At 49.9% G+C, this 22,675-nt stretch overlaps 1 protein-coding gene across 2 annotated transcripts in view; it reads left to right on the top strand.

Moving 5' to 3' along the window:
- Positions 1 to 253: 253 nt before the first annotated feature.
- paip2b (poly(A) binding protein interacting protein 2B) overlaps positions 254 to 22,675 on the top strand; it is a 122,679-nt gene continuing 100,257 nt past the window's right edge. Inside the window, exon 1 of one of the 2 annotated variants that reach the window (XM_063047161.1) lies at positions 254 to 372. The gene's annotated coding sequence lies outside the window, so the exon portion shown is untranslated. The remainder of the gene's footprint in view (positions 373 to 22,675) is intronic. The other variant, XM_063047159.1, reaches the window with a different exon arrangement.

Here is a 22,675-nt window from a genome sequence, read left to right as displayed (position 1 = left end):
CTATTGGTTCCCAGTGCACACGGTCGCATCAGAAGGGCGGGACGATATTGCGATCGTCCATTCATTACGAGGCACGGAGGCGGGATAGGTTTGAGTTCGTTTGCTTGCCAGTGCGCGAGCCCGCCTCTAATACGCGTCCCGCCTTCCGCTTCAGAGCGACGCAAAGGGGAACCAATTCACTTTCAGGCTCCTCTCCAGTTCCCCATTTCCATTGGTCTCTGCGTAAGTCCGTCCCGTTAGAAGGGCGGGATGGTCCAATCAGCGCGAAGCACAGGAGGCGGGATAGTTTTGAGGTCCGTTTGTTTGCCCGCGCGCGCCCGCGAGCTCGAGAGAGACGCCGAGAGAAAGGGTTTTAAACGTGGTTGGCGTGAGGTAAATATCTATGCAGTTGCTTTGCGTTTTGTGGAGTATTGGTGGGCTCCGAGGGTGTTTGCTGCGTTTCAGTTCCCTGCATCCTACCCCAACCTCCCTTCCCACACGATCCCTGGAGTTCAATGCGGACCGCCTGGATACGAGGAGCTCCTTCAGCCTGCTGGGCCCGAGGCCTTGAAGCAAACATCTCCCCCCACCCCCAATCTTCCCCAACCACGGAATGATTTCTACTCAAATTCTCGGCCCTCGATCCCCACTCGCGCCGTTGTACCAGGTCATCAGGACCAACCCCAGCGCACCCCTCCCCCACAGATTATAATCCACTAAACTCAAATCTTGCAAACCAAAGCGCCCAACACCAATCCCCCAGGATTACCACTCCTCCCCATCCCTCGCCCCCCAAGACTACACTCCTCCCAACCCCCTCCCCCAGGACCGCTCCTCCTCTCAACCCCCCCTCCCCCGGGACTCCCCTCCTCCTCTCAACCCCCCCTCCCCCGGGACTCCCCTCCTCCTCTCAACCCCCCCTCCCCCGGGACTCCCCTCCTCCTCTCAACCCCCCCTCCCCCGGGACTCCCCTCCTCCTCTCAACCCCCCCTCCCCCGGGACTCCCCTCCTCCTCTCAACCCCCCCTCCCCGGGACTCCCCTCCTCCTCTCAACCCCCCCTCCCCGGGACTCCCATCCTCCTCTCAACCCCCCCTCCCCGGGAATCCTATCCTCCTCTCACCCCCCCCTCCCCGGGACTCCCCTCCTCCTCCTCTCAACCCCCCCTCCCTGGGACACCCCTCCTCCTCCCACCCCCGGAACTCCCCTCCTCCTCCCACACCCCCTCCCCCGGGACTCCCCTCCTCCTCCTCCTACCCCCCTCCCCCGGGACCCCCCTCCTCCTCCTCCCACCCCCACTCCCCCGGGACTCCCCTCCTCCTCCTCCCACCCCCCCTCCCCCGGGACTCCCCTCCTCCTCCTCCTCCTCCCACCCCCCCTCCCCCGGGACTCCCCTTCCCCTCCTCCTCCTCCTCCTCCCACCCCCGCTCCCCCGGGACTCCCCTCCTCCTCCTCCCATCCCCCCTCCCCAAGACTCTGCTCCTCCCCAAGACTCTGCTCCTCCCCCCCACCCCAAGACTCTGCTCCTCCCCCCCGCCACAAGACTCCGCTCCTCCCTCCCCCCCCCCACAGGACTCCGCTCCTCCCCTCCCCCTCTCCCCCAGGACTCTGCTCCTCTCCTCCCCTCCCCACACCCCAGGACTCTGCTCCTCTCCTTCTCTCCCCCACCCCCCCCAGGAATCCGCTCCTCTCCTTCCCTCCCCCCCCCCAGGACTCCGCTCCTCTCCTTCCCTCCCCCAACCCCGAAGGACTCCGCTCCTCTCCTTCCCTCCTCCACCCCCAGGACTCCCCTCCTCCTCTCACCCCCCACTCCCCCGGGACTCCTCTGCTCCTCTCCTCCCCTCCCCCACCCCCCCAGGACTCCACTCCGCTCCTCCCTTCCCCCACCCCCCAGGACTCCACTCCACTCCTCCCCTCCCCAGGACTCTGCTCCTCCCCTCCCCCCAGGACTCGGCTCCTCTCCTTCCCTCCCCCCACCCCCCCAGGACTCCGCTCCTGTCCTCCCCCCAACTCCCCCAGGACTCTGCTCCTGTCCTCCCCCCAGGACTCCGCTCCTCCCCTCCCTCCAACCCTCCAGGACTCCCCTCCCCCTCCCCTAAGACTCTGCTCCCTCCCCCCCCCACAGGACTCCGCTCCTCCCCTCCCCCTCTCCCCCAGGACTCTGCTCCTCACCCCCCCTCCCCACACCCCAGGACTCTGCTCCTCTCCTTCCCTCCCCCACCCCCCCAGGAATCCGCTCCTCTCCTTCCCTCCCCCCCCCAGGACTCCGCTCCTCTCCTTCCCTCCCCCACCCCCCCCCGAAGGACTCCGCTCCTCTCCTTCCCTCCTCCACCCCCAGGACTCCCCTCCTCCTCTCACCCCCCACTCCCCCGGGACTCCTCTGCTCCTCTCCTCCCCTCCCCCACCCCCCAGGACTCCACTCCGCTCCTCCCCTCCCCCCTCCCCAGGACTCCACTCCTCCCCTCCCCAGGACTCTGCTCCTCCCCACCCCCCCAGGACTAGGCTCCTCTCCTTCCCTCCCCCCACCCCCCCAGGACTCCGCTCCTGTCCTCCCCCCAACTCCCCCAGGACTCTGCTCCTGTCCTCCCCCCAGGACTCCGCTCCTCCCCTCCCTCCAACCCTCCAGGACTCCCCTCCCCCCTCCCCTAAGACTCTGCTCCTCCCCCCCGCCACAAGACTCCGCTCCTCCCTACCCCCCCCACAGGACTCCGCTCCTCCCCTCCCTCTCTCCCCCACTACTCTGCTCCTCTCCTCCCCTCCCCACACCCCAGGACTCCGCTCCTCTCCTTCCCTCCCCACCCCCCCCAGGACTCCGCTCCACTCCTTCTCTCCCCACCCCCCCCAGGACTCCGCTCCACTCCTTCCCTCCCCCCCCCAGGACTCCGCTCCTCTCCTTCCCTCCCCCACCCCCCCAGGACTCCGCTCCACTCCTTCCCTCCCCACCCCCCCCCAGAACTCCGCTCCTCTCCTTCCCTCCCCACCCCCCCCAGGACTCTGCTCCTCCCCTCCCCCCAGGATTCTGCTCCTCTCCTTCCCTCCCCCCACCCCCAGGACTCCGCTCCTGTCCTCCCCCCAACCCCCCAGGACTCTGCTCCTGTCCTCCCCCCAACCCCCCAGGACTCTGCTCCTGTCCTCCCCCCAACCCCCCAGGACTCTGCTCCTGTCCTCCCCCCAACTCCCCCAGGACTCTGCTCCTGTCCTTCCCCCCAACTCCCCAAGGACTCTGCTCCTGTCCTCCCCCCAGGACTCCACTCCTCCCCTCCCTCCAACCCTCCAGGACTCCCCTCCCCCTCCCCCAGGACTCCCCTCCCCCCCAGACTCCCCTCCTCCCTCCCCCCCTCACAAGACTCCGCTCCTCCCTCACCCCCAACAGGACTCCGCTCCTCCCCTCCCCCTCTCCCCCAGGACTCTGCTCCTCTCCTCCCCTCCCCCGCCCCCCTTCCCTAGGACCGCACCGCTCCTTCCCTCCCCCACCCCTCCCAGGACTCCGCTCCTCTCCTTCCCTCCCCCACCCCTCCCAGGACTCCGCTCCTCTCCTTCCCTCCCCCACCCCTCCCAGGACTCCGCTCCTCTCCTTCCCTCCCCCACCCCCCATGACTCCGCTCCTCTCCTTCCCTCCCCCACCCCCCCCATGACTCTGCTCCTCTCCTTCCCTCCCCCCAGGACTCCTCTCCTTCCCTCCCCCACCCCTCCAGGACTCCGCTCCACTCCTTCCCTCCCCCCCCCCCAGGACTCCGCTCCTCTCCTTCCCTCCCCCACCCAGGACTCCGCTCCTCTCCGTCCCTCCCCCACCCAGGACTCCGCTCCTCTCCTTCCCTCCCCCACCCCCCCCAAGGACTCCGCTCCTCTCCTTCCCTCCCCCCCCAAGGACTCCGCTTCTCTCCTTCCCTCCCCCCCCCAGGACTCCGCTCCTCTCCTTCCCTCCCCCACCCCCCCCCCGAAGGACTCCGCTCCTCTCCTTCCCTCCCCCACCCCCAGGACTCCCCTCCTCCTCTCACCCCCCACTCCCCCGGGACTCCTCTGCTCCTCTCCTCCCCTCCCCCACCCCCCCAGGACTCCACTCCGCTCCTCCCCTCCCCCCTCCCCAGGACTCCACTCCTCCCCTCCCCAGGACTCTGCTCCTCCCCACCCCCCCAGGACTAGGCTCCTCTCCTTCCCTCCCCCCACCCCCCCAGGACTCCGCTCCTGTCCTCCCCCCAACTCCCCCAGGACTCTGCTCCTGTCCTCCCCCCAGGACTCCGCTCCTCCCCTCCCTCCAACCCTCCAGGACTCCCCTCCCCCCTCCCCTAAGACTCTGCTCCTCCCCCCCGCCACAAGACTCCGCTCCTCCCTACCCCCCCCACAGGACTCCGCTCCTCCCCTCCCTCTCTCCCCCACTACTCTGCTCCTCTCCTCCCCTCCCCACCCCCCCCCAGGACTCCGCTCCACTCCTTCTCTCCCCCCCCCCCCAGGACTCCGCTCCACTCCTTCCCTCCCCCCCCCAGGACTCCGCTCCTCTCCTTCCCTCCCCCACCCCCCCAGGACTCCGCTCCACTCCTTCCCTCCCCACCCCCCCCCAGAACTCCGCTCCTCTCCTTCCCTCCCCACCCCCCCCAGGACTCTGCTCCTCCCCTCCCCCCCAGGATTCTGCTCCTCTCCTTCCCTCCCCCCACCCCCAGGACTCCGCTCCTGTCCTCCCCCCAACCCCCCAGGACTCTGCTCCTGTCCTCCCCCAACCCCCCAGGACTCTGCTCCTGTCCTCCCCCAACCCCCCAGGACTCTGCTCCTGTCCTCCCCCCAACTCCCCCAGGACTCTGCTCCTGTCCTTCCCCCCAACTCCCCAAGGACTCTGCTCCTGTCCTCCCCCCAGGACTCCACTCCTCCCCTCCCTCCAACCCTCCAGGACTCCCCTCCCCCTCCCCCAGGACTCCCCTCCCCCCCAGACTCCCCTCCTCCCTCCCCCCCTCACAAGACTCCGCTCCTCCCTCACCCCCAACAGGACTCCGCTCCTCCCCTCCCCCTCTCCCCCAGGACTCTGCTCCTCTCCTCCCCTCCCCCGCCCCCCTTCCCTAGGACCGCACCGCTCCTTCCCTCCCCCACCCCTCCCAGGACTCCGCTCCTCTCCTTCCCTCCCCCACCCCTCCCAGGACTCCGCTCCTCTCCTTCCCTCCCCCACCCCCCATGACTCCGCTCCTCTCCTTCCCTCCCCCACCCCCCCCATGACTCTGCTCCTCTCCTTCCCGCCCCCCAGGACTCCTCTCCTTCCCTCCCCCACCCCTCCAGGACTCCGCTCCACTCCTTCCCCCCCCCCCCCCAGGACTCCGCTCCTCTCCTTCCCTCCCCCACCCAGGACTCCGCTCCTCTCCTTCCCTCCCCCCCCCAAGGACTCCGCTCCTCTCCTTCCCTCCCCCCCCAAGGACTCCGCTCCTCTCCTTCCCTCCGCTCCTCTCCTTCCCTCCTCCCCCCCCCCAGGACTCCGCTCCTCTCCTTCCCTCCTCCCCCCCCCCAGGACTCCGCTCCTCTCCTTCCCCCCTCCCCCCCCCCAGGACTCCGCTCCTCTCCTTCCCTACTCCCCCCCCCCCAGGACTCCGCTCCTCTAATCCCCTCCCCCACCCCCAGGACTCCCCTCCCCTCCCCAGGACTCTGCTCCTCCCCTCCCCCCAAGGTCTCTGCTCCTCTCCTTCCCTCCCCCACCCCCCCCAGGACCACTCCTGTCCTCCCCCCAACCCCCCAGGACTCCGCTCCTGTCCTCCCCCCAACCCCCCAGGACTCCTCCCCTCCCCTCCTCCCCTCCTCCCCTCCTCCCCTCCCCCCCTCCCCCCTCCTCCCCTCCTCCCCTCCTCCCCTCCCCCCTCCCCCCTTCCCTCCCCCCCCCCCCTCCCCTCCCCCCTCCCCCCTCCCCCCTCCCCCCTCCCCCCTCCCCCTCCCCCCTCCCCTCCTCCCCCCCCCTCCTCCCCCCTCCCCTCCTCCCCCCTCCCCTCCCCCACCCCCGGACTCCCCTCCTCTCCCCCCCGACTCCCCTCTTCTGCTCCCCCCCACCGGGACTCCGCTCCTCCCCGTCCCCCTCCCCCTCTCCCCCGGGACTCCGCTCCTCCCCGTCCCCCTCCCCCTCTCCCCCTCTCCCCCAGGACTCCGCTCATCCCCGTCCCCATCCCCCTCCCCCCCCCCGGGACTCCACTCATCCCCGTCCCTCTCCCCCCCCCGGGACTCCGCTCTTCCTCGTTTCCCCCCCCCCACCTGGACTCCGCTCCTCCTCACCCCCCCACCAGTACTCCACTCCTCCTCCCACGTTCCTCCCCAGGTTTTCACTCCTCCCCCATCATTATATGAACCACCCTGACCATTACCAGAGTCATTTTCACCAGTTACATCCCCACAATCGTTGATCGTTATCTCCCATCACAACCACAACCTCGCACTCCAATCCCCATCCTTGGCTTTAATCACTTTCTTGGCTTTAATCGCACTATTCCTTACCGTCTCCAATTCTGAAATGAAAAGGAATCTTATTCTCTCCTTAACCCTTTGCCGCAATTCTTGACACCACTTCCCAATCTTAACTTTCTCACTCTACTGCCACAACATCCCCTGCCATGATTGCACCTCCCGCACTGCCCCTTCCAAAAATATCCTTGCTACAGACGTTCAGCCAATTCCCTAAATGCTTCATTTCCACCTTCAGCCCCAAAGTCAGGTTGTGATTTCGAAGGAAATGTGTTTGTTTTTGGTTTGCTGGTTAACCATGTTAAAATTGCTGTAAATATGTTCAGTCATTTTTCAATAGTGATATGTTGTTGTCTCTTGATGGGTAAGTCACTTTTGTTTGTGAGTAGGGCATTGTTTTGGGATCAAAATCAAATGAATTTACAGTTCTGTAACACTTCACAACGTTTGGACGATGAAGAATTTAAAGCTAAAGACGTTGATGTATTGTAGCTGTTGAAGGACAACTGAATTGGGCACACCAAGACCTCACAAACAGCAGTGGCCATATAACTGTTTTGAAATGAGAGGCCATGTGGAGTTTAGAGTTTGCTCTGCTAGTCAGCATAATTACTGCTGATTCTGTGGCACAATTTCGAATTCACACCTGATCTCATTGTTTTTCACTTACTTGGTGTCCAAAATACAGTGCACAGCCTCAAATATAATTCTACGCATAACATCTAATGCACGATTAATTTTTCCATTATCTTAAATGAGAAACCCTTAATCCTGAGATGGTACTCCCTTGTTCTAAAATCTCCAGCTGGAGAAAATGGCTGCTTAATTGTTTGTCAGAAGGCAGATTTGTGTTTAATAGTTTGTGGTGAACCTACTTTATTTCAATATGCTTTCAACCTGCTTCGGTTATTTTTAAGATTATTTCCTGTCTTCACACTAAGGATATCCTCATTGTGTCACAAGTTGCTCAGCCACATTGGTAATTAACAGATCTTGTTGATGCTTGTGTTGTTCTGCTGAACATGGTGGGCAAGTTTAATTGGTGGCGGAATGTGTGGTAACACTCGCAGGCTGCCCCCAGCACATCCTTAGTTTGTTCTGGTTGTTAATGCAAATGACACATTTCACTGTATAAATCTAAATGTGAATTGCAGCAGAAAATTGAGTATTCACATGAAATAACAGACTTGTAAAATTAGCTGTAATCTTGTTACCTGATGTATTCCTTGTTTCCGTTCCTCCTGCTCTGTAATGAAATGGCCAACTTTGGTTGAATGAGGAAAGTGCAAGAACAGTTATGAAGCAGAACTTTCAGGCATTCAGGGAAAGGAGATGTTGATATGCTTCAATATGGGCATGTGTGCTGGTCATTAGAAGCACTGTGGTATCCACATAATCTACACATTAATTGCAACTCTGCAAACTGCCAGTCATCAGCAACAAATAGGAGGATGTTCTACTAGACCAGGGGTTCCCAACCTTTTTTATGCCATGGAGCCTTACCACTAACCAAGGGGTCAGTGGACCGCAGGTTGGGAACCCCTGTGCTAGATGGAATTAAAAATTTATAAATAATGAGGGGCTGACTCTTCCCTAATCTTGAAGTGACCAATGCCAAAGGGACCTATTTTTGGCCAATTTAGTTCACTCCATTTGTAATGTAATTCCAAATGTAATGGTGGAAATCTGCTTCAGAGCCTGTCGCTCTTGTAGTTGAACTGAAGATTATCCCATTAGATTCAGATTTATTTATCCCATGTACACCAAAACACAGTGAAATGTATTAACAACTAACACACCCAAGGATGTGCCTGCAAGTGTTGCCAACTGTTATGATACTGGCATAGCAAGCCACGATGTTTTACAGAACAACACAAGCTGCAACAGTGACAGGAAAATAAGACAGCAGTAAAACAAGCCCCTTTCCAATCCCTCCCACTCACTTATGCATCCAGACAGGCATCCAATCTGACAGACCGCCTCTATTCTCCTGTCTTTGTCCCTGGATTCTCAAACTGTCAGACTTCAGTCCTGCTACTTTGGACTCTGCCCCAGGATTCTGATCACAGGTTTGACCTGGGCCCTTGTGACTCTTATGGACATCTACCTTCAGGCTTCTACCTCTGGACTCCGCATGCCCTAAACTTGGATCTTCAGCTTTGCCATCCGGACTTCACTGAGGTTAACCTATGGGTCTCCTCTTCTGGACTCGGAAGGAAATAGATTTCTAGACTTGCGTGGACCTCTGGGCACTGTGACTTGGAGGTTATCGGCCCTTGTGGACCTCCCACAGTCTTCCAACCTGGAACCAGTCTCCAATCTAAGGATCGCTGGTCTCAGCGCCTCCGACATGACATACAGGATTGCTGGCATTGAGACTAGAGTTTGATGGTTTTAATGCATCTATAACTATGTAAGCACCTACTGTGGTGTAGCCTGTCCATCATCTTTATTGGTCCAAAGGTGGGGCTAGCCAAGGAAAGGTGTCATTAACAGAAATATCAAGCAATGCTAATCAAATCACCTAGTCATTGATACCCTGGACTTTACTAAAATAACTTGGTAACCGTTATGCAAATCATGACATTGGATTAGATTAAAAAATCTGTTTTTGATGTTATGACAGCATTTCTCCATTACAAGTGATTACAAAAGTTTCAAGTGAGATAGAAGTCAATGAAAGAGTGGAAACTCACCTGTCATAGAACAACTGAACTCATTTTTAGCACTAAGAAATATGCTTGAGGTTGAAAATAAACTCAGTCCCAGGAGATTGTTCCTGGGCTGCTCCATGCCAGAGTTTGTTCAGCTGTTTCCAATAGTGACCCTGTCATTATCAGAGTTTGGGTTCTCTGCTGATGAATCCAGTATTCAGCTTTGTTTGCAGTTCCCCTATCAGTGCAGCAGTCTGTGCCACATGCAGAATGAAGATGATGCTGCAACTAGCAGTTATGTAACTACAGAGGACTCTCTTGAACCTGTACTATATTAAACAAGTTAAGAACATGGAACATTACAGCATAGTACAGGCCTTTTGGCCCACAATGTTGTGCCAACATTTTAACCTAATCTAAGATCAGTCTAACCCTTCCCTACTACATAACCTTCCATTTTTTTTCCCTCTTTTGTCCATGTGCTTGTCTAAGAGTTTTTAATTGTCCCTATTGTATCTGTCTCTATCACCACTCCTGGCACCCCCACACACTCTGTGTAAAGTCATGGCTGAACTTGAATATTAGCACTGTCTTCTTGCTGTATATTCATGACATTTGGATTCTCTGTCCTTATTTTAACCTGCAGTGCATCATGTACTTTCAGTTTTCATAAATTCTGTTGAACACAGTTCTGTGATATCTAAGCAGTTAAACAAATATAAATGTTTTGGTGGTGTATTTCTGTTCATATTCTAAAAATGTAGAGGTAAGGAAATTTTTAAAGCTGTGAAAGTTAGTCACAAAACACATTTCTTTAAACTGATTTAAACCATGCAGTCTTATCCAGGTCAACTGGGACTACCTCAACAAACAGCACAAACACAATTAATGTAATACCCTAGTGTTTATGTGAAGAGATTTGATCCATGATAATAATGCCACCTTTGACATTGTGATGTTTCCTGATATTTTGCAATAATGTTAACCAGCATTAAGATTTGGTAATTGAAAATAGACCAAACATGGGAATAAACATCTTTCTTTGATTAGTAGGCTATTGTTAGTGATGCAATACAGGGATTAATGATCAGGTTCTAGGTATTTGCTCACAATACGGAGGAGTTTGCTGAGGGATCAAGTAACATATTTCCAGGTTTACAAATGATACTAAACTAGGTAGGTTTCTGAGTGGGAAGGAGGATATAAAGAGGGACCAAGGAGTGAGTAGATTGAATATGATGTGAAAAATATGAGGTCACCCACTGCAACATACACAAAATGCTAGAGGAATTCAGCAGGTCAGGCAGCATTTGTGGAGATAACCAGTCAACATTTTGAGCCAAGATCCTTCATCAGGACTGGAAGGGAAGAGGGAAGAAGCCAGTATAAGAAGGTGACAGGTGAGACCAGGTGAGGGGAGGTAGGTGGGGGAGGGGGATGAAGTAAAAAGCTGGGAGGTGTTAGGTGGAAGAGGTAAAGGGCTGAAGAAGAAGAAATCTGATAGGAGAGGACAGTAGGCCATGGGAGAAAAGAAAGGTGGAAGGGCACCAGAGAGAGATGATGGCTAGGTGAAGAGAAGGGAGCCAGAATGGGGAATGGAAAAAGAGAAAGGCGGGGGAGGTCGATGTTCATGCCAGAGATTTGAGGTAGCAAGGTGGAATATGAGTTGTTGCTCCTCCTATCTGACAGTGGCCTCATGACAGTAAAGGAGGCCATAGACTGACATATCAGAATGGGAAGTCAAATTGAAATCCTGCTTTTTTTTGTGGTGGATGAAGTGAAGGTGTACGACAAAGTGGCCCTCCTATCTATGTCGGGTCTCATCGATGTAATGGAGGCCAGACTGGGAGCACTGGATGTAGAGGATGATGCTGACAGACTTGCAGGTGAAGTGTTGTCTCATCTGTAAGCACTGTTAGTCACGCTTACAGGGATAAGTGCCAGGAGGTAGATTAGCGGGGAGGGGTGAGTGGACAAGGGAGACACATAAAGAATGATCACTGTGAAGAGTGGAGGGAAGGTAAAGATGCACTTAGTGGTAGGGTCCATTAAAGACAGTGGAGGTTGCAGAGAATGATGTGCTGGATAAGGGGGTTCATGGGGTGATAGGTAAGGACTAAGGAAATCTTATCCTCTTTATGGTGATGGGAAAATGGGTTGATGATGGATGTGCATGAAAAGTTCATCCAGTATTTTCCGTATGTTGCTCTGGATTTTCAGCATCAGTGGGATTTCTTGTGTTTCATCCATTTTTGTACACGTAACAGAAGGGCGGTGTATTTTAATTTAAGATGGTGAGAGATTGGATGGAGTTAATGTTCAAAAGGAGATCAGAATCAGGTTTATTATCACTGTCCCATAATGCTGTGTAATTTGTTCTGCAACAACAGTACAATGCAAAGACATAAAATTACTATAAATCACAAAATAAATAATGCAAATGAAGAATAATAATGTAGTGTTAATGATTTCATGAGATCATTTAGAGATCTAATGATGGAGGGCAATAAACTGTTCCTGAATCATTGACTGGGTCTTCAGACTTCTGTTACTACTGTCAGGGAGGAGGTATAAGAAGAGTGCCTGTCCCAGGTGGTGAGGGGCTTTGATGGCTACTGCTTCTGGAAGATGTCTTTGATGGTTAGGAGAGTTGTGTCATGTTGGACACAGAACAGATCCACGGAAATGTTGACACCCAGGAACTTAAACTGTTCACCCTTTCCTCCTACTTTCCCTTGCTGAAGTCCACAATAAATTCCTTTGTCTTGCTGATGTTAAATGCAAGATTGTTGTTGCAACACCACTTAATCAGCTGATCTACCTCAATTCTGTATGCCTCCTTGTTGTTATCTGTAAATTATAAATTGTGTTTAAACTGTGCTTAGAAATAGTCTTGACAGAGTAGAGCAGTGGGCTAAGCATACATCCCTGAGCTGAGTTGATTGTCAATGTTGTCTTCCGATGAGAAAGTCAAGGATCCAGTTGCAGAGGGAGGTACAGAAGCTTAGGTTTAGAAGTTGACTGATGAATTCTGAGGGGATGATGGTACTGAATGCTGAGTTGTAATTAATAAACAGCAGCCTGATGTGTGTTTTGCTGTTGTTCAGCAGAATGGAGAGTGATTGAGATTGCCTTAGCTGTAGAACTGTTATGGTAGGTGAATTGCAGCATGTCTAGCTCTTTGTTGAGTTAATTCTAGCTGTAACCAACCTTTCAAAGCACTTGTGAATGCACAATTGATAATCATTTAGGCAACTCATCCTGCCACACCCCTACAGCCACTGGGATATTGGGGAATATTCACCAGCAACTTTTATGTGTGTTGCTAGAAATGCAGGCCTACTAGGGAAAAGTGTAAAAAGAATTTGCTAGGTTCATGCAGGGGAGGCTCTTCAATCAGTATGTCAATAGTCCAACTAGAGGAGGGGCCATATTTGACCTGGTATTGGGAAATGAGCTTGGGCAGATGACTGAGCTTTCACTTGGAGAACACTTAGGGTAAAGTGACCAGACAGCTCCTTCAAGGTTTAAGATAGTGAAAGAAAAGGACAAGAATGGATCTTGTGGGAGAATATTAAAGTGAAGCAGGACAAATTACAAAAGTATTGGGGTTAATTGGGATAAATGTATTTGGGCAAGTCCACATGGGATGTGGGAGGGTACAGGACAGGAATGTTCCAGTAAGAAGGATGACAAAGATGGCAAGGCAAGAGAACCTTGGATATCAAGAGAAGTTGTGAATTTTGTCAAGAAGAGAAAGGAAGCGCATATAATGTTTAAGAAGCTAAAATAAGAGCCCCTGAGAATTATAAAGAAGCTAGAAAAAACTCAAGGAGGGAATTAGAAGAGCTGGGAGGAGGCATGAAAAGTCCTTGCAAGTAGGATTAAAGAGAATTCACACATTGTATACGTACATCAAGAGCAAGACGATAGCTAGGGAGAGGGTAGGACCATTCAGGATAAAGGAGGAAACATGTGCTTGGTAGTGAAGGATTGGGTGAGGTCTAAATGAGTACTTTGCATTAGTATTTACCAAGGAGAGAGATGTGGAGAGGAGAAATGTGATCAGTGTGTACTGTGCTAGATTGCTAGGGCATTTTGAGGTGAAGAAGGAGATAGTGTGCCTCTTAAAGAACATCAAGATGAATAAATCGCCAGGGCCTGTTGGGAGATACCCTAAGTTACTGAGGGATGAGATTACTGGGGCCTCGTCCAAAATCTTTGCCTTCCAGTCACATGCAAAGACCCAGAGGACTGGCAAGAAGCTAATAGTGTTCTATTATTCAATAAGGGAAATGAAGGAAAAGGCAGAAGGTAGTTGTCGATGGGACTTATTCTGACTGGAGGTCTTTGACTAGTGGTGTTCAGCAGGGATTTGTACTAGGACCTCTGCTGTTTGTAATGTTTATAAATGACCTGGATGAAAAAACAGATACGTGTGATAGTAATTTTTCAGTTGATATAAAAATTGGTAGTGTAGATTGCTAAATGATACAATTGGGTATCAATCAGTTGCACATATCTTGTGGAGAAGTGGCAGATGAGAAATAGCAGATGGGGTTTAATCCAGTGAAATGTGAGGTTTTGCATTTTAGGAGATCAACTGTAAAGGGACAGCACTTTATTAATGGCAAGACACTTACAGTGATGTGCAGAGGGATCTTGGGCTCCCATTTAATGCTCACTGAAAGTGGCTACACAGGTTGATAAGGTGGTAAAATGGCATGTAGCATGCTTGCATTTAGTAGTTGAAACATTGCAATCAAGAGTCAGGAAGTTATGTTACAGCTTTATAAAACTCTGGTTAGACTGCGTCTGGAGTATTGTATTCATTTCTGGTTGCCTGATTATAAGAAGGATGTGGAGAATTTAGAGAGTTTTATCAGAATGTTGCCTGGATTAGAGAGCATGTGCTATAAAGACGAGGTTGGACAAACTTGGGCTGATTTCTCTGGAGTGGTAGAGGCTGAGAGAAGGCTTTATAGAGATTTACAAAATTTTAGGATCCATAGAGGAGAAAACTGGTATCTTGTTCTCAGGGTTGAAATGTTTAATACTCGAGGACATGCATTTAAAGTAAGAGGGGTAATTTCAAAGGAGTTATGCAGGGCATGATTTTTCTTAGAGTATAGATCTGGGGTATACATTGCCAGGGGTGATGGTGAAGCCAAATACAACAGAGGTGTTTTTAAGAAGTTCTTAGAAAAGCACATGAATGTGCAGAGGATGGAGGGAAACAGAAGTTGTGTAGGAGAACATCAGGTAGACAATTAATTACTAGTTTATTTATTTATTTCGAGATACAGTGCCAAACATGTCCTTCCGGCCCAATAAGTGGCACTAGTTAGGTACCCACTTATTATATACCTAGCCTAATCACAGGACAATTTACAATGACCAGTTAACCTACTAATCAGTATGTCTTTGCACCGTGGCAGGAAACAGGAATACCTGGAGAAAACTCACATGATTGTGAGGAAAACCTACAAACTCCTTGTGGTCAACACCGGAATTGAACTCCGAACTCTAGATTGGCCCCAAGCTGTAATAGTGTCACACTAACCGTTACGCTACCGTGGCAGTTGGGCACAACATCATGGACCGAAGAGCCTGTTTCTGTGTTACACTACACTGTTCTATGTTCTGTATAACCAACTTTTCTATCACTTTCTCTGCCCTTGTAGATTTTTGGTTGAGAGTGCACAAATTCTTCCAGCTGTCTATTGACCTTTATAATCATCTTGCTCTATTGCGGTGTTATTTCCACCAGATATTCTGGTTTGATTACTAATATGTAAAACAGGATGGTGGGGGATTTTTTTGAAGTGGAGAAAAGTTTGGAATCAATTAATTTGTTTCATTTAACATTTTAAGATCATAGGGGAATACATTGAGTTCAGAGTTGTGAAAAACCTTTATGGAAAATGAAAAAAATACTAAGCTTGTGACAATTAAAAACCTTTTGCTGTAGTAATTACTAGCCAGCAGAATTAAGATGTCCTAACTGATACCATTGGAAATGTAAACGTGCACAAGGAACCAAATTAAGAAGAGCTAAGGATTCAGCAAGAATTCAATACTGGGGGATATAGTGGTGAAGGACAGCGTAGCAAATTTTTTGCTTTTGTTTTTTTAAGTCATGAGGTCATACAGCACAGAACTGGGCCCTTCAGTCCACCATATGATTTGTCAAAGCAGCCTACACTAATCCCATTTACTCACATTTCGTCCATTGCTTTCTGTACTTTGGTGAATGAAGTGGTTGTCTTGATGTGAAAGTGTCTCCGCTAAGTCTTCAGTGGCGCATTCCAGATGCCAGCCACCCTTTGTGTGGAAATCTCTCTCTAAACTTCCTCAGTCTTGGCTTAAACTTGTGGTGCTTTGTCTTTGATATCCATCCTGTCAAGGAGGTAAAATATTTTTACTATCTACCCTGTCTGTCCCTCTTGTAAATTTATGTCTGTATCAGGTCTCCTCTTAGCCTCGCCTCCAGGGAAAAGAAACCCAGCTTATCTAGCATTTCCCTGTAACTGTAAAACTTCAATCCAGGTGACATCTTGGTAAATCTCCTCTCCACCCTCTGCAGCACAAACACATCCTTTCTCTACTGTGGTGACCAGAACTTACTTGGCCTGACCGCTATTTTATAAAGTTGTAACAGGACTTCCCTGCCAAGTATATGCAGAAAATGCACAAACTGATTCAGTCATATTTGGCAATGTGGATTTCAATTTAACTGTTTGTTGAAATTGGACTGTAGAGGCCAGTGTTCTAGGATTATCCTTGCATCTTTTGTTTTATGATGCAATACTGTTCCTTCAAAGTTGCTTCTGCTCAAAAACAGTTTGGAAGAATCATTTAAATAAAAGTAGGAGCTGCTGTGAATAATTTCAGTTTGACTTAACTGATTTTGAAATGAGTAGATTACAGTTCAGTTTTAGATTTGCTCATTTTGCTTTATTAAAATCTAATCTTGATTTGTTGGGGTAATTGCCAGGTTGAACCACCTGTATGTATTCAATACCTGGACCCAATATGGAAACATAAAAATTAAACAAATTTGAACTCCAACCATAAAGGTGCTCACTTCAATTATTTTCTAATAACTAGACATCAATACTTCACTAAACCTAACTTACTATACACTGAGCCCAGGCAATCAGGTTCTTAAGTTAAACAGCTGGAAAACATAGTCATAGTCATACTTTATTAATCCTGGGGGAAATTGGTTTTCGTTCTCGTTACAGTTGCTCCATAAATAATAAATAGTAATAGAACCATAAATAGTTAAATAGTAATATGTAACTTATGCCAGTAAATTATGAAATAAATCCAGGACCAGCCTATTGGCTCAGGATGTCTGACCCTCCAAGGGAGGAGTTGTAAAGTTTGATGGCCACAGGCAGGAATGACTTCCTATGACTTTCAGTGCTGCATCTCGGTGGAATGAGTCTCTGGCTGAATGTACTCCTGTGCCCAACCAGTACATTATGTAGTGGATGGGAGACATTGACCAAGATGGCATGCAACTTAGACAGCATCCTCTTTTCAGACACCACCGTCAGAGAGTCCAATTCTATCCCCACAACATCACTGGCCTTAAGAATGAGTTTGTTGATTCTGTTGGTGTCTGCCACCCTCAGCCTGCTGCCCCAGCACACAACAGCAAACATGATAGCACTGGCCACCACAGACTCGTAGAACATCCTCAGCATCGTCCGGCAGATGTTAAAGGACCTCAGTCTCCTCAGGAAATAGAGACGGCTCTGACCCTTCTTGTAGACAGCCTCAGTGTTCTTTGACCAGTCCAGTTTATTCTCAATTCGTATCCCCAGGTATTTGTAATCCTCCACCATGTCCACACTGACCCCCTAGATGGAAACAGGGGTCATCGGTACCTTCGCTGTCCTCAGGTCTACCACCAGCTCCTTAGTCTTTTTCACATTAAGCTGCAGATAATTCTGCTCACACCATGTGACAAAGTTTCCTATGGTAGCCCTGTACTCAGCCTCATCTCCCTTGGTGATGCATCCAACTATGGCAGAGTCATCAGAAAACTTCTGAAGATGACAAGACTCTGTGCAGTAGTTGAAGTCCGAGGTGTAAATGGTGAAGAGAAAGGGAGACAAGACAGTCCCCTGTGGAGCCCCAGTGCTGCTGATCACTCTGTCGGACATACAGTGTTGCAAGCACACGTACTGTGGTCTGCCAGTCAGGTAATCAAGAATCCATGATACCAGGGAAGCATCCACCTGCATCGCTGTCAGCTTCTCCCCCAGCAGAGCAGGGCGGATGGTGTTGAACGCACTGGAGAAGTCAAAAAACATGACCCTCACAGTGCTCGCTGGCTTGTCCAGGTGGGCGTAGACACGGTTCGGCAGGAAGACGATGGCATCCTCAGCTCCTAGTCGGGGCTGGTAGGCCAACTGGAGGGGATCTAAGTGTGGCCTGACCATAGGCCGGAGCAGCTCCAGAACAAGTCTCTCCAGGGTCTTCATGATATGGGAGGTCAATGCCACCGGTCTGTAGTCATTGAGGCCGCTGGGGCGCGGCGTCTTTGGCACAGGGACGAGGCAGGACGTCTTCCACAATACAGGAACTCTCCGGAGCCTCAGGCTCAGATTGAAGACATGGCGAAGTACTCCACATAGCTGAGGGGCACAGGCTTTGAGCACCCTGGTACTGACACCATCCGGTCTTGCAACCTTGCTTGGGTTGAGAGGTTTCAGCTGTCTTCTCACCTGTTCAGCTGTGAAGCCCACCGTGGTGGTTTCGTGTGGGCAAGGGATATAGTCATGAGAGCAGGGTGGGGGACTGTGAGGAGGGGTGAGTGGAATATGTGTTGGTTGGGGGCCGACAACCAACGACACCCAAACTAATTATTTGCATTGAATATTTTTGGTGTGAATTATTTTATATTTTGATGAAATAAGCTGGGAGGTGATAGGTAGAAGAGGTAAAGGGCTGAAGAAAGAGAAATCTAATAAAAGAAAATCATGGAATAAAGGAACGGAGAAGGGAAACCAGAGAGAGCTGATGAGCAAGTGAAGAGAAGAGCAGAGAGAAGAACAAGTAATTTTCAGAAGTTAGAGAAAATGATGTTTGTACCATCAGGTTGGAGGCTACCTTGACAGAATACAAAGACTTGCTTTTCCAAACTGAGTTTGGCTCATCATTGCAGAAAAGGAAGCCACGAACAGACATGTCAGAATAGGAAGTCGAATTGAAAAGGATAGCCATCAGGAGATCCTCCCTTTGTGATGGACAGAGCAAATATGTTCAACGAAGTGATCCCCAATCTGATTGAAATGTGCAGGAAGCAGCACCAATGCATTTGTCAATATAGCCATGGCTACTACACCTTTGGATGAAGAGGGAGGAGCTGAAAGAGAAATTATTGAGGGCAAGAACCAGTTCTGCCATATCTTGAGGAGAGTGGTGGTGGAGGGTAACTGGTTAGGTCTGTTGTTCAGAAAGAAGTGAGGAGCTTTAAGGCCTTCCTGATAAGTATTGGAAGTGTATAGGAACTGGATGTCTATAGTGAAAATAAGGCTATCAGGGCCATGGAACTGAAAGTGATTGAAGTGATGGAGAGACATTAATGAGTGTTGGTTGCATTGATTGCCACAAATTGTTACTAGTAAACTTTTGCCAGACATGTTGTTCTGTTTGGTGCAAACTGCTGTTGCATCTTAAAACCAAGTTTTGGCTTAATAAAATAACTCTATAGTTGAATGCATACAATATATTACATATTTAATCAAGAAGATCAAAAATCTACTCTAAATTAATGCCACAAAAATTTCAGTGTTTCCTCTAAGAGGACCAAGTATTGAAAATGTCCGTCCATATTGTCAGAGTAAGGCAGACAGAACTAAGTGACTGTTCCAAAATAAAGGATAGGCTGTTTTTGATAGAAATTCAAAGGAATTGTCATTCTTTATTATGGATAATTTTGAAAACTCTGTAATTGTGTGCATTCAAATTAGAGATGCATAGAAGTAAATTAAATATATGGGGATGGTGCAGAAAAAGTTTTTGGGATATATAATAACATCAGTTTGTTGAAAGGCCCATTCTGTCTATTTTTATCTTTTCTGTGTACAAAATGAAAATCAAACTTTCATGCTAATGTCAATGATAAATGGCTGTACTCCCAAGTTAGTCTTCTACATGAATTTCCAACAATTCACTTCCATAGTCTTCTGATTACTGAGATTTTCAGATAAAATGGAAGTTTTCTGATCTGTTGATTATTTTTGCTTTTATTTCTGTAAATTTCTGTGATACCTGGGGATATGTGATAAATGATTATGACCACTTTTTTTTAAAGAAGTACTTCACAGTTCAAAGGATGTTTGAGTGCAGGTTTCCCCCGCCATCCGAAGGTAGAGCGTTCCTATGAAATGGTTCGTAAGCCGAAATGTCGTAAAGTGAAGAAGCAGTTACCATTTATTTATATGGTAAAATTTTGTGAGCGTTCGCAGACCCAAAAATAACCTACCAAATTATGCCAGGTAACACACAAAACCTAAAATAACAGTAACATATAGTAAAAGCAGGAATGATATGATAAATACACAGCCTATATAAAGTAGAAATACTTCTCTACAACGATTGCCTGCACAGATCTCCATGGTGAAAATCTCACGCAAGCGCTGTCGGCAGAAAATCTCACGCAAGTGCTGTTGGCATAAACGCGCTCTCCAGTAACCTTTAAACAATGAAGCTGCCAAATCTACCAAATAACACGTAAAAATACACAGCCTATATAAAGTAGAAATAATGTATGTACAGTGGGTAGTATCACTTACCGGAATTGGGAAAACAGCGCCGAGCACACTGATGATGGTGTATTAGACTGAGTCGTCACAGGCTGGGTGGCGCAGTGGCCCCCATCCTCCAGGCCGCCGACCTGATACATTGCCGCGAAGAACACAGGGGTCCAGCGGTAGCCAGGAGGCACACAGCACATTGTTAAGAAAAAAGCCAAAATAAACATCCTAATTACTTAGGTGCTGCCCGGCACGTAAATGTCGGCGCAGATCAGAGGCGATTGCCGATTGCATCGCCTCTGATCTGGGCCGACAATTACGTGCTGGGCGGCACCTAATTAATTAGCATGTTTATTTTGGTTTTTTTCTTAAAGATGTGCTGTGTGCCTCCCGGCTATCGCTGAGTTCTTCGCGAATCGGTACAGTATCTGTCCAGGACCTGGGTGGTGGGACACGGGGGTGTCATCTCATCGTTGATCAGGGCAGGCAGCTCATCTTCTCCTATGACTGCCTGCCTCGATGTCGAAGGTCGAGGTTTGTCGTCTGCTGTGGCTGATATGGAAGGCTTGCTTGACTGCTGAGCCTCGCGCATTTTTCTATCATACAGTTGTTTGTAAGCACTCAAACCATTCTGCAAATATCCCCTAAACCTACGTACCCTTTCAAAATTAAAGTCGTACTTTATCATTGCAGCGAAAATCTCACGCAGTTGCTTCACTTTCTGCATTCGGTTGCATTCGGTTTCAATTGTTATCCTTTCCTCTTCCAATTGCATCAGCTCTTCATCTATCAGTTCTTGGTCATGGGATGCCAAAACCTCTTCAACATCATCTTCGTCAACTTCCACAAGCCAAACTCACTTTGTCCTTGCTTCGTTCACCACGATCGAAATGCTTCATTATGTCTAGTTTACGCTAAGTGTAACACCCCTACTCTTTCAGGCTTTTCCGACACCTTAGAACTCATCTTGCTAACGGCTGCTCAATGCAACATGTTAAAGCAATGTCGTTTCGAATCTGGGGCAGAGCAGCTGCTCGGGGCGCGCGCTGCCTTTCTTCGTAACAGTGAAAACACCTTCTGAAAGCGAAAACATGGTACTAATGTAGGTCTTTCGTAACAGTGAGGTTTTGTAAAGCGAACGTTCAAAAAGCGGGGAACACTTGTATAAATGTGTTTTCTTACACTAATGATCTGCGGTGTTAGGGTCTATTTTGTACCTTTAGAGCATATTCATTCCTTAGTGTTTTAATAAAATAGAAATGTTGAAACAAGGTATGACTGAGAGATTTAGAAACTAGCGCTTAAGGTTTCGACAGCTGAAGGCAAGGCCACCAACGGTGAAGGAATTAATTTTAAGAGGTATGGAGATGTGAGAAGTTTTGAAACATCTCTCTGTTCTGTGTTTGAGAAGGTGATATGAAGCTATAGAGCAATTTGCAAACAAGAATAAGAATTTTCAAATTGAAATATCAACCAGAGTCACTTTGGGTTTGCTAGTCTGAGTGCTGTGGTAGAATAAAGGAGGTGGGTTAATAATAATTTGAAACATTCAGATGAAAACAGGAATGATGCTTTCTACAGAAGCTGAGCTAATTCAAGGCCTGTATCAGGCTAGAAAAAATTGTTTCATGTGATGAGGTGTATGGTTGGAAGCTCGTCTTGTACTCAAGGAACTTCTTCTCCAACAGTTCCTCAGGATTAAAGATGGCTTCCATGGAACTGAGGCAAAACAGTAGTGAGGTCATGGACCGTATAAAGATTACAGAAGAGGAGGTGCTTGCTGTTTTGAGGCAAATTAGGGTCAGTAGGTCCCCAGGGCCTGACAAGGTGTCCCATCAGCAGTTGTGGGAGGCCAATTGAAGGGGCTCTGGCAGAGGTATTTAAAACATGCTTTGCCTTGGGTGAGATGCTGGAGGATGACTAATGTTGTTCTGTTGTTCAAGAAAGGCTCTGAGAATAAGCTGGGAAAATTACAGGGTAGTGTGCCTGATATCAGTACGGGGTAAGTTATTGGAAGGTATTCTAAGGGACTGAATGTGTAAATATTTGGATAGACAAGTCTGATTAAGGATAGTCAGCATGACTTTGTGTCTGGTAGGTCATGTCTAACTGATAGTTTTTTGAGGAGATTACTGGGAAAGTTGATGAAGGAAAGCCAAGGCTTTTGACAAACTCAAGGCTGGTCAAGAAGGTTCAGGATGACTATATGATCTCATGACTATACCACTTCCCCACACGAAACCACCACGGTGGGCTTCACAGCTGAACAGGTGAGAAGACAGCTGAAATATCTCAACCCAAGCAAGGCTGCAGGACCGGATGGTGTCAGTACCAGGGTGCTCAAAGCCTGTGCCCCTCAGCTATGTAGAGTACTGCGCCGTGTCTTCAACCTGAGCCGGAGGCTCCGGAGGGTTCCTGTGCTGTGGAAGACGTCCTGCCTCGTCCCTGTGCCAAAGACGCCGCGCCCCAGCGGCCTCAATGACTACAGACCAGTGGCATTGACCTCCCACATCATGAAGACCCTGGAGAGACTTGCTCTGGAGCTGCTCCGGCCTATGGTCAGGCCACACTTAGATCCCCTCCAGTTGGCCTACCAGCCCCGACTAGGAGTTGAGGATGCCATCGTCTACCTGCTGAACCATGTCTACGCCCACCTGGACAAGCCAGCGAGCATTGTGAGAGTCATGTTTTTTTGACTTCTCCAGTGCGTTCAGCACCATCCGCCCTGCTCTGCTGGGGGAGAAGCTGACAGCGATGCAGGTGGATGCTTCCCTGGTATCATGGATTCTTGATTACCTGACTGGCAGACCACAGTACGTGTGCTTGCAACACTGTATGTCCGACAG

This window comes from Mobula hypostoma, chromosome 4 (genome assembly GCF_963921235.1).
Source record: "Mobula hypostoma chromosome 4, sMobHyp1.1, whole genome shotgun sequence".
Classification (NCBI taxonomy): domain Eukaryota; kingdom Metazoa; phylum Chordata; class Chondrichthyes; order Myliobatiformes; family Myliobatidae; genus Mobula; species Mobula hypostoma.
This window is presented reverse-complemented; position numbering and strand designations above follow the sequence as displayed.